Raw genomic sequence first — 12,383 nt, 5'->3', positions numbered from 1 at the left:
TATTTATTTACACGGTTATTTTTATATATGTTTTATTTATTTATTATGTGAATTCACAACTCTGCGAAGTAAAACACATTTTATACTGAATAATGTATTATGTGCTAGGTATTTTTAGGCTATAGAAAATGTAACAACGTTTTCATGCATTGGTTTTTGTATTTATGAAGACCATTGCATGCTGTATTTATTATTGCAACAATATTGGAAACGTTCGTTATTGTAACGATTAAATACATTTGAAATAAACTAATGTGACCTCTAACAGCTGAAATATATTTTTAATCTAACATATTTACATATGGGCCTAATAAAATGGTCCTTAGATAGGCCTGATAATGTCACACAGTGTTGTTGTGTCTTAAAACTTGAAGACTGATGATATCACACAACCCGTGCATAACGGCTGGGAAACCCTTTAAATGCGTCCACAGTGGAGGCAAGATAAGAAGACATTTCAGCACCATGGCAAACAAACAGACAGGATCGGACATGATTACAGCAATCCTGAATTGAATCGTGAATAATGATTAGTGAGAAAGTTAGAGGCACAAATATCACACCCCAAGACATGCTAACAGCATTACAGTAACTGCCGAGGTTTGCATTTTTTGGGAGATGGGGTATGATATTTCAAATCAAATCAAACTTTATTTGTCACATGCACCGAATACAACAAGTGTTGACCTTACCGTGAAATGCTTACTTACAAGTCCTTAACCAACAGTGCATTTCAAGAAGAGTTAACTTAACAATGACTGAGAACCAGGAAAGAGACAGGCTTGTTTGGAGAACATACATTTCTCGGCCTTGACGTACAGGTCACGCTCCAACAGTCGTCCAAGTTCCTTGTGCACCAGAGACACATGCACGGAGAATGTGGCGGAATAGATCGGTATGTCATCGATGTAAACCACTACACCCTGCCCGTGCAGGTCCCTGAGAATCTCGTCAACAAATGATTGGAAAATGGCTGGTGCTTTTTTCAACCCATACGGCATGACGAGGTACTCATAATGGCCAGATGTGGTACTAAACGTGGTTTTCCACTAATCTCACTCCTGGATTCGCACAAAGTTATACGCGCACCTAAGATCCAGTTTTGTGAAGAAGCGTGCTCCGTGGAATGACTCCACCGCCGTTGCGATGAGAGGTAGCCGGTAACTGAACCCCAATGTGATGCAATTTATACCTCTATAGTCAATGCACGGAAGCAGGCCTCCCTCCTTCATCTTCACAAAAAAAGAAACTCGAGGAGACAGGTGATGTGGAGGGCCGAATGTACCCCTGTCCCAGATATTTGATTTTTCTCAGGATTTCACCTGCAATATCAGTTCTGTTATACTGTTACGAATCCCTTTTGGCCCGACAGTCTAGGGGGGATGGTAATGAGATCCGTAACATAACTCATGCAAATTATTATTGTGACAAAGTAAAAGTGTGAACGAAATAACCACGACAACAGAAATCTACCGTCAAACTCTAGGTTTATTTATAAACACACGGTAATGGGGGGAGCAGGAAAAGGGGCTGAGCTGGACCCAAGAAAAGAAACAATAAGTATTCAAAAACACCTCTCCTAAGCTAGACTAGCCTACTTTAACAACATCTAACTAACTAACCAAAAATACAGTGGGTGGTCCGCCCAGTTCTAACTAGTGTATTTAACAAAGTTCACCTACGGGTAGTGTATGCCCATGGGCGACTTGTCTTGGTTTCCCCCTTTTCCCACCAGCAAACAAACAAACACCATAACCAAAAACAATACTCACAGGTGATGACAAAGTGCTATGGAGGTGCTTTAAACAAAAGAGAGGTTAAGACACAAAGCGAGAGTGAAACACAGAGACCTACAGACATGGCATTTACAGAGAGATTGAGCTAGAGATTGAGCTGAGCTCTAGAACAAACAAATGATGGGGTTTTTAAACCATGGGGAAGGAACTGTGATAGGTCAGGAAATAGGAGGAGGTGTGTCTTCTGATTGATGATTGATTGTTGACTGATTGGGGAGTGATGGTTTTCACCTGTGAGGGGAGAAGGAGAGAAAAGAAACACACACAGGATACACACACAGGATAACTGTATCCGTAACATATACTCACAGACAATATTTTTACAGATTTGGAAACTTTAGAGTGTTTTCTATCCTAAGCTGCATATTATATATATGCATAATCTAGCATCTGGTCCTGAGAAATAGGCGGTTTACTTTGGGAAAGTTATTTTTCCAAAAATACAAATAGTGCCCCCTAGTTTCAAGAGGTAACAAGTTCAAAATAACAGGACCCCGGACTACAACAGCAGCCACAAACCCTACTAAGACAGCCCAGGGAAAAAACACCTGTTCAAAAATGAACAAGAGGAAACGCAACCTAAAACTAACTGACAGTCAAACGAAAACAATCCTGCACAAAAACCCAAAGGAAATGGAGAGATTAAATATCCCCCAGGTTAACCGAAATGAAACCAGGTGAAACACAAAACAGACATAACCAAAAGAAAAGGAAAAAGGATCGGTGGCAGCTAGTAGACCGGCGACGACGACCGCCAAGCGCCGCCCAAACCGGGAGAGGAGCCACCTTTGGTGAAAGTCGTGACAAAATACCCTCAAATTAAAGCTGACAGTCTGCCCATTAACCTCATAGTCATGGATCATTTCAAATCCAAAGTGCAAGAGGAAAGGGCCAAAACAACCAAACGTGTCACTGTCCCAATCCTTTTGGAGCTTATGGTGTTTGTTAAATTTTTCAAGCTCAGTCAATTTGGTTGGGAATAATTGATAGATAGCAGTATTCATACCTTGTCTCTAACTTGACCAATGAGGAACATTAAACACCTCTTGGAAAGCCATTCTGGTGTGTCTTTTGCCTTAAAATGTGTGTAATTGTCCCACTGAAAAATGTAACGATAACCAAGTGTTAGGTCTTCAAAGGACTAAGGGATGTTTTCCTCTATTTTGTCCTCTTGGCTTTACTCCTTTCATATTTATTTTGATCCTGATAAACTCCCCAGTCCCTGCTGGTGACAAGTCTACCCATAACATGATACAGCCACTGTAAAATGTGAAAATACAGACAGCAAGTGCATCGGTGATGTTGTACCCACAGCGTTTATTAAAACATTCCCCAACCAGAAACCGTGGATTGATGGCAGCATTCACGCGAAACTGAAAGCGCAAACCACTGCTTTTAATCAGGGCAAGGTGACCGGAAACATGACCGAATACAAAAGGGTAGCTATTCCCTCCACAAGGCAATCAAACAAGCTAAGTGTCAGTATAGAGACAAAGTAGAGTCGCAATTCAACGGCTCAGACGAGAGGTATGTGGCAGAGTCTACAGTCAATCACGGATTACAAAATGAAAACCAGCCACGTCGCGGACCAGGATGTCTTGCTCCCAGACAGACTAAACAACTTCTTTGCTCGCTTTGAGGACAATACAGTGCCACTGACACGGCCCGCTACCAAAACCTGCGGACTCTACTTTACTGCAGCCGACGTGATTAAAATATTTAAACATGTTAATCCTCGCAGGGCTGCAGGCCCAGACGACATCCCCAGCCGCGTCCTCAGAGCATGCGCAGACCAGCTGGCTGGTGTGTTTACGGACATATTCAATCAATCATTATCCCACTCTGCTGTTCCCAAATGCTTCAAGAGGGCCACCAATTTGCATGTTCCCAAGAAAGCTAAGGTAACTGAGCTAAACGACTACCTCCCCGTAGCACTCACTTCTGTCATCATGAAGTGCTTTGAAAGACTAGTCAAGGACCATATCACCTCCACCCTACCTGACACCCTAGACCCACGCCAATTTGCTTACAGCCCCAATAGCTCCACAGAAGACGCAATCGCAACCACACTGCACACTGCTCTAACCCATCTGGACAAGAGGAATACCTATGTGAGAATACTGTTCATTGACAACAGCTCAGCGTTTAACACCATAGTACCCTCCAAACTCATCGACCCTAGGTCTCGACCCCGTCCTGTGCAACTGGGTACTGGACTTCCTGACGGGCCGCCCCCAGGTGGTGAGGGTAGATAACAACATCTTCACCCCGCTGAGGTAAGTACAGGTGCATCAAAGCAGGGACCAAGAGACTGAAAAACAGATTCTATCTCAAGGTCATCAATCAGACTGTAAAACTGCCACCACAAACATTGAGTGGCTGCTGCCAACATACTGATTCAACTCCAGCCACTTTAATAATGTAAAAATTGATGTACAAAATGTACCACTAGCCACTTTAAACAATGCCACTTCATATAATGTTTACATACCCTACATCACTCATCTCATATGTATATACTGTACTCGATACCATCTACTGCATCTTGCCTATGTCGTTCTGTACCATCTCTCATCCATATATATTTAGGTACATATTCTTTCATTCCTTTACAGTGTGTTTATAAGGTAGTTGTTGTGAAATTGTTCAGTTAGATTACTCGTTGGTTATTACTGCATTGTAGGAACTAGAAGCACAAGCATTTCGCTACACTCACATTAACATCTGCTAACCATGTGTATGTGACAAATACAATTGAATTTGATTTAATTTGAGTTTCACTCTGTGATGTGTTGTGTTGGATTTGCCACAAAAAAAATGTATTTAGTTACAAAACTTAATACATTTACCATGTTGTCTTTGCCATGTTGCAACCCGATTGGATGTTTTAGAATGAGTTATTTTTGAATAGGTTTACTTCTTTTCACTTTGTCATTCAGGCCTGTAATGTGGAATGCAATGGTGTTGATCCCACGCAGAGTTTTCTATCTGCTCAGCCAATACACACTGTAGCTATTTTTAAATCATCTTTAGCCTCATAGTGACATTCCTGAGTTTCCATTCACTCCCACCGCTCATTTAGGAAGGATGTTGAGATATTTGCAGTTTCTGGTTGCAATTATCCACAATCCAGAGATGAATTACCATACTTGACCTTACTCAAAATATTCAGGGGGTTGGGATTATTTATTAACCTCATCTGATCTATGCCTGTCTAAAATATCTCGCAGACATGCTTTGAAAGCTCATTTGTGGATCTGAGGTTTAATCATTGTTTGATATTCACTCTCCACTATCCTTTGACATTACAGAGATAGGGGAAGTTGCTCTCAAATCCTGAGAACCACTACTTTTGCAAACAGTTGGACCACATTCATGAAATAAATAATAACAAATAATTATCATTCAATTGTGTGAATAATATCCCTGGCTGTCATGCGACGCTTTTGGCGGCCATCTATGGTTCCTGAAGTCTCCACATTCGTCGTCGCCTGCACTGTGTGTGCACAAAATAAGACTCCGCGGCAAGCTCCAGATGGCCTTCTTCAACCACTCCCTGTTCCTCACCGCCCCTCGTCCCATATCTCTCTGGACATTGTTACTGGTCTTTCTCTATCAGATGGCATTACCACTATCCTGACAGTGGTGGATAGGTCTTCTATCCACCCATTTTAGTTACCCTCAGCCAAGGAGACGGCTCAGCTCATGGTGCAGCACTTCTTCCATATCCATGGACTTCCGGTCGATATGGTCTCCGATCGTGGTCCTCAGTTCTGGAAGGCATTCTGCACCCTCATTTGGTCTCCGGACAGCCTGTCCTCTGGTTTTCACCCCTAATCTAACGGACAGTCGGAGCGAGCCAGTCAGGAATTGGAGACGGCTCTTCATTGCCTCGTCTCCGCCAACCCCACCACCTGGAGCCAGCAACTTGTGTGGGTGGAATACGCCCATAACACCCTTCCCTAATCGCCCTTCAAGTGTTACTTGTGATATCAGCTCCCGCTCTTTCCTGAGCAAGAGGAAGAAGTTAGCATACCCTCTGCCCCGATGTTTGTCTGCCGCTGTTGCCGTACCTGGAAGAGAGCCCGGAGTATCGGTATCGGCGACAGGCGGTCGCCTTCGGACTGCTGATCCCCGCTATCGGCTCCTGCAGAAGGTATATTTTTCCACTCAGGACCAGCCCCTCCCGGTGGAGTCTCGTGAACTTTACCCTCGTTCCATTGGCCATTTCCACATCTCTAAAATCCTTAGCCCCTCTGCTGTCCGTCTCCTGTTTCCCCGCACCCTCCGTATACATTCCACTTTTCATGTGTCGAGGACTAAACCTCTGTCTCACAGCCCATTGTCTCCTGTTTCCAGGATTACGTCTCTTTGCCTGCGTTCACCTACCAATTGCCTAACATCCTGTATCTGCCTGAATCTGATTTGGATTACGAACCTTTGCCTGCCTTGGCTTATCTTTTGCCTGCCTCTTGTAATATAATAAACTCTGAGACTTGTACTATCCGCCTCCTGTGTCTGCATCTTGGTCTTAGCCTGAGCCGTTAGCAGTGTTGTAAATGTTAGAGTTATGTTTAAAATCTAATTTTAAGAATACAAATTGTAGGGGGGAGACCCAGCTGTATCCTGGATAATGGTCTAAGTTCCAACGTTTTCATTATAGGTGATGCTTAAATAGCCAATATGAAGATCATGCGTGGCTATAAAATATTCAGTGTTAGTCTTTGATTGAATTGGTTACACTGCGTGTTATTCTTTTTATTACCGGTGGGAGAAAAGCTATGCACACTGAGCCTTGCGTTTCAACTTGTAACGTTCTGGGTGTCGTGAGTGGGAAGTCAGGCGCAGGAAACAGAGAGTTCAATATAGTGCTATTTTAATGCACACACGGTGAACAACGGCCACACCACGAAACACTGGGTGCTCAAAACAAATGCCCCAGACACTGGGGACGAAAACTGTCCTGCAAACTCCACGAACATAAACCAACACGTTCGTCTACACCAAACAGAAAGGTTACAATAACTAATCCCGCACAAAGATACGGGCGGGCCGGCTGACTAATAAAGCCCAACTAATTACAACAAACTCAAAACAGGTGTAACCAATAAACACATAAGGAGGGGGAGGAAAGAATTAGCGGCAGCTAGTAGGCCGATGACGACGAGCGCCGAGCGCCACCGGAAAGGGAAGGGGAGCCACCTTCGGTCGGAGTCGTGACACAACTGGCAGGTCAGCTCTTTCAACAAAACCTGACACAATGGAACACTATCACATTAGGGGAGCTGCAGGTCCTTCTTGCTCGACAAAATATGACCTATTCGGAATGTGGAGGTTATTGGTGATGTTGTTATATTTGTTCATTGCATTGCACAGTATTAATCATAGTATCAGTGTAATTCATTGTATTAATATTATTCACAAGGAAATTCATATTAAAGTTGTTTGTTATGGTTACTATTTTTCCGGGTTAGAAACATGAGTGTGTATCTTAACCCTCGCATTGGAGACAAGGTGAAGAACTACTTCAAACAGCTGGATGACTTTCTTTCACATGAGGTAAAACATCTCCTATGTTTACTTTTTTGTTTATTTGGGGGTCCCTATACCTATGATGTAAGCCTATGTGTGCCATGTTTAATTTTAAAATGAAATAAAATATATTCGTTTCCTGCTTTTTCTTTCAGAAATCAGTTCGTGCCCACGGGAGGTCTTGAGAGTTGAAATAGAGTGCATCCTGAGACATTTTGTTCCGTAACACGTGTTTATTAAAACACATGTTTTAATAAACATTTTGCATAAAAGTTTATTAAAACATGTGTTATCAGTAATATTGTTCTAGATTGAACCAAAAAAGGTTTTATTGATTGTTTCATATATGGCACCCCTGAAGGTTCTATATAGAACCCTTTTCTAGAGTGTGTATAATATTAAAATAAACACACGCACACACAGCTTATATTTGTTAGAAATGTGCTTGTAATTTGTAAAGATGTGTGGCCTGAATCAACCGATTAATGAAGACGAATTTCTCAATGAAATGTTACCATAATACCATACCAACATCATCTTCAATGAAAAACAACAAACGCCTTTACAATACACTTTTAGACAGGACATCATTATGACTGTGGCATTTTATCACTGTACAAAATGGTTTATTCATATAGTTATTCATAATATAAAGTATATACTGTATATTATGCAACATAATCATTATTATATTTTGAATGTTAGTTCAATGGAGAATACCAATCGCTCTTAAAACAAAGCCTATACTCTTCAGTCGCTGGGGAGGAAAGGTAATAGATGCAGAGGTCCCATCAACTTACATGACTGGAGGAATAAATCAAATATGTGTTGACAAGTCCATTAAAGACAAGACTATTGAATACTTTGACATATTATCTACGTGAAAGACCTATCATACGCACACATTCCTATTGGCCCAGATTCAAAAGCCCCCGCAATATAGGCTCAAATTGAAGCAGTATTCCCAAGGTCAATACTACCTGTGCACTTCATAGGCTACCAGTGTCTTTTTCTGAAAACCGGGAGCATAAAGAAGGGGGTCTATCAAAATATTTCAGACCAACCAAACCTGTTTCTAAAACGAAATAATGTAATGTTGAGAGTCTAATTCATACAACCCATACAAGGTTGATCTGTATCTTTACATAGACAGTTGGGGTCCACAAACCACAATTACCATCCATATCCGTTAAATTGTTTAGAAATGACGGCGCTTTCATACATAGCCTCCCCCCATTTTAGGGAAAGAAGTATTAGGATACATTCACACATGGGTATTACAGTAGTACAAATGATTTGGTTCCATATTCATAGCACGTAATGACTACATCAAGCTTGTGACTCTACAACGTTGTTGGATGCATTTGCTATTTGTTTTGGTTGTGTTTCAGATTATTTTGTGCCAAATAGATATGAATAGTAAATCATGTATTTAATGTGTGTCATTTTGGAGTCACGTTTAAATTTTTTAAAGGCAGCAGAATGTGAAAACTTTGCATAGCTGTGTACTGTAAGAGCGAGCACCAGTGTCATCGAACCCTCCTCTACGCGTTTCCCCCCTATGGTCGTGATTCAGCCCACACTGAAGATAGTGCTTCCGGAGGACTGGTCATTGGGGCTCCCCATTGACCCAAACTACCATTCTTGTGTACAATAAAAGTGGTTCGTGTAGATCATTTGCGTAGGTCATTTGCCGCAGCCAGAAATTTGGAATCTGTGGGCTTGGCCCTTGAAAGGGATAAACTGACAACACATACTACCTCAATTGGCCCGACCAACCAGTGCTCCCGCACATTGGCTGACAGGGCTATCTGCATTGTGTCCCACCACCCGCCAACCCCTCGTTTTACGCTACTGTCTGTTCATCATATATGCAGTATAATATAATAATAATATATGCCATTTAGCAGACGCTTTTATCCAAAGCAACTTACAGTCATGTGTGCATACATTCTACGTATGGGTGGCCCCGGGAATCGAACCCACTACCCTGGCGTTACAAGCACCATGCTCTACCAACTGAGCTACAGAAGGACACTTTAAGGATAACTACATGTACATACTACCCCAATAAACCCAACTAACTATAGCCTTGCTACTCTTTTTTCAAATGTCTTTCTACTGTTGTTTTATTCCCACAGGACCACAACCCTAAGCACACAGCCAAGACAATGCAGGAGTGGCTTCGGGACATGTCTCTGAATGTCCTTGAGTGTCCCAACCAGAGCCTGGACTTGAACCCGATCGAACATCTCTAGAGAGACCTGGCAATATCTGTGCAGCGACGATCCCCATCCAACCTAAAAGAGCTTGAGAGGTTCTGCAGAGAAGAATGGGAGGAACAAGCTTGACGCGTCATACCTCAAAAGACTTGAGGCTGTAATTGCTTCCAAAAGTGCTTCAACAAGTAAAGTCGTAAAGAGTAAAGCGTCTGAACACTTATGTAAATGTGATATCAGTTCATTTTTTTATACATTTCAAAACATTTCTAAAAACCTGTTTTTGCTTTGTCATTATGGGGTATTGTGTGTAGATTGATGAGAGTGGGGGAAAAAAACAATTGAATCCATTTTAGAATAAGGCTGTAATGTAACAAAATGTGGAGAAAGTCAAAGGGTCTGAATATTTTCCAAATGCAATGTAACTTGTGATCTCACAGTATAAAATACTACAGCCTGTATTCAGAGCCATATTTCTGCATATATTGTCCATTTTTAACAGGTTAAAGAAATTGGCCTACCTGGGCAAGCTCATTGAGGGTCTTGGTGAGTTAGAGAAAGATAATATATTTGCTCTTTTCAGTCACTGCATTTAGCATACACAACCAGGTAAAGAACAATTATACACATAAGATGTACCACAAAGTACACGTTAAGAGTTGCCAGTCAGTTGATAAATCCCTGAAAACTACGTGCCCTACCTTTATAGTCTCCCTCGTTGAAATGCCATGGCTGAGGTAATATGTAATGATATTTCAAGCAGGGAAACTGAAGCATTGCAAATTCCATTCCTTCACATTGCATAGCTGTTGATGAAATGCTGTTGAAATGTTGGTTACGTGTGCAGGTGAGAGCAAGAATGTTGCTCAGATGATAGGCAATGTAAATACTTATTTGAACCAATACATCATCAAAACAGAGAATAATGTAATGACAGGTACACATGGCTCTTCAAGCAATGTATTTTTAATACAGTAGCCTATCTATTTATCTAACTAATTGTATAGCTACTCTGTTAAAAAAAGAACATGATAATAGTTGGACTCCACACAGCTGCTCCACTGCAGTTATCCTAATGTACTACATGGCATTTCATTATTTGTTGGTAAGCAAATTGACATTGGAATATAAAAAGGTAATTCAAATGCTTTCTTGTGGATCAGATTTCTTGTTAACAGCTAGATACAATGTTATTAACATATTAACAATATTATTAATAATATCTCACTCATCGTCACTCAATGCATAGGTTTACCTCCACTGTATTCACATCCTACCATACCTTTGTCTGTACATTATGCCTTGAATCTATTCTAGCGTGCCCTGAAACCTGATCCTTTTACTCTCTGTTCCCGAAAGTACTAGACGACCAGTTCTTATTGCCTTTAGCCGTACCCTTATTCTACCCCTCCTCTGCTCCTCTGGTGACATAGAGGTTTATCCAGGCACTGCAGTGCCCAGCTCCACTCCCACTCCCCAGACACGCTGTCGTTGACTTCTGGTTTCATGCATTTTAACATTAGAAGCCTCCTCCCTAAGTTTGTTTTACTCAATGCTTTAGCACACTATGCCAACCCCGATGTCATGGCTGTGTCTGAATCCTGACTTAGGAAGACCACCAAAAACCCTGACGTTTTCCGACAAGATAGAACTGCCAAAGGGGGCGGAGTTGCAATCTACTGCAGAGATAGCCGGCAGCGTACTGTCTTACTGTCCTTACTATCCTCTTAAATTCAAGTAAAACTAAACGCATGCTCTTCAACCGTTCGCTGCCCACACCTGCCCGCCCGTCCAGCATCACTACTCTGAACGGTTCTGACTTAGAATATGTGGACAACCACAAATAACTATGTGTCTGGTTAGACTGTAAATTCACTGGTCACCCCCAAAGCCAATTCCTCAATTGACCGCCTTTCCTTACAGTTCTCTGCTGCCAATGACTGGAACAAACTGCAAAAATCACTGAAGCCGAAGACTAAATATCTCCCTCACTAACTTTAAGCACCAGCTATCAGAGCAGCTCACAGATCACTGCAAATTGCATCTGTAAATAGCCCATCCAACTACCTCATCCCCGTACTGTTATTTATATGATTTATTTTGCTCCTTTGCACCCCAGTATCTCTACTTGCACACTCATTTTCTGCACATCTATCACTTAATTGCTTTATTGTAATTATTTCATCATTATGGCCTATTTATTGCCTTACCTCCCTTATCCTACCTCATTTGCACAAACTGTATAGTCTTTTTCTATTGTATTATTGACTGTATGTTTGTTTATTCCATGTGTAACTCTGTTGTTGTTTGTGTCACACTGCTATGCTTTATCTTTGCCAGGTCGCAGTTGTAAACTACAACTTGTTCTCAACTAGCCTACCTGGTTAAATAAAGGTGAAATAAAACATATAAAAAATAACGTAGCAAGTTAGGATAATTAGGTTAAGTTTAGGAAAAGGTTTAGGGTTAGCTAAAATGCAAAACATTTTCGAATAGTTCGACAATTAGGAACCTTTCAAGCCATGAAAGTGGGACAGCCTCTGTCGCGGGGGATGATGACATTGGTGAATAAAAATCCTAAATCGCTTTCACTTTCGAAATCAACTGTTTTTTTTACGTATGACTGCATTTCGTCATATATACGTAGAACAACATAACGTCACCTTTAAACATGGTTAGCTCAATTGTCGTGAATCCTCATATGATTTTTTTAAATAGTATGAATTTTTATGAATATAATCACGATTTCACACTATTAATTTGTTTATGTAATTGTTTATTTATTTAAATGAACTGAACAATGCAATTCAGCGTTTAGCTGCCAATGTTGCACATC

This window comes from Oncorhynchus gorbuscha, linkage group LG16 (assembly GCF_021184085.1).
Source record: "Oncorhynchus gorbuscha isolate QuinsamMale2020 ecotype Even-year linkage group LG16, OgorEven_v1.0, whole genome shotgun sequence".
NCBI lineage: Eukaryota > Metazoa > Chordata > Actinopteri > Salmoniformes > Salmonidae > Oncorhynchus > Oncorhynchus gorbuscha.
This window is presented reverse-complemented; position numbering follows the sequence as displayed.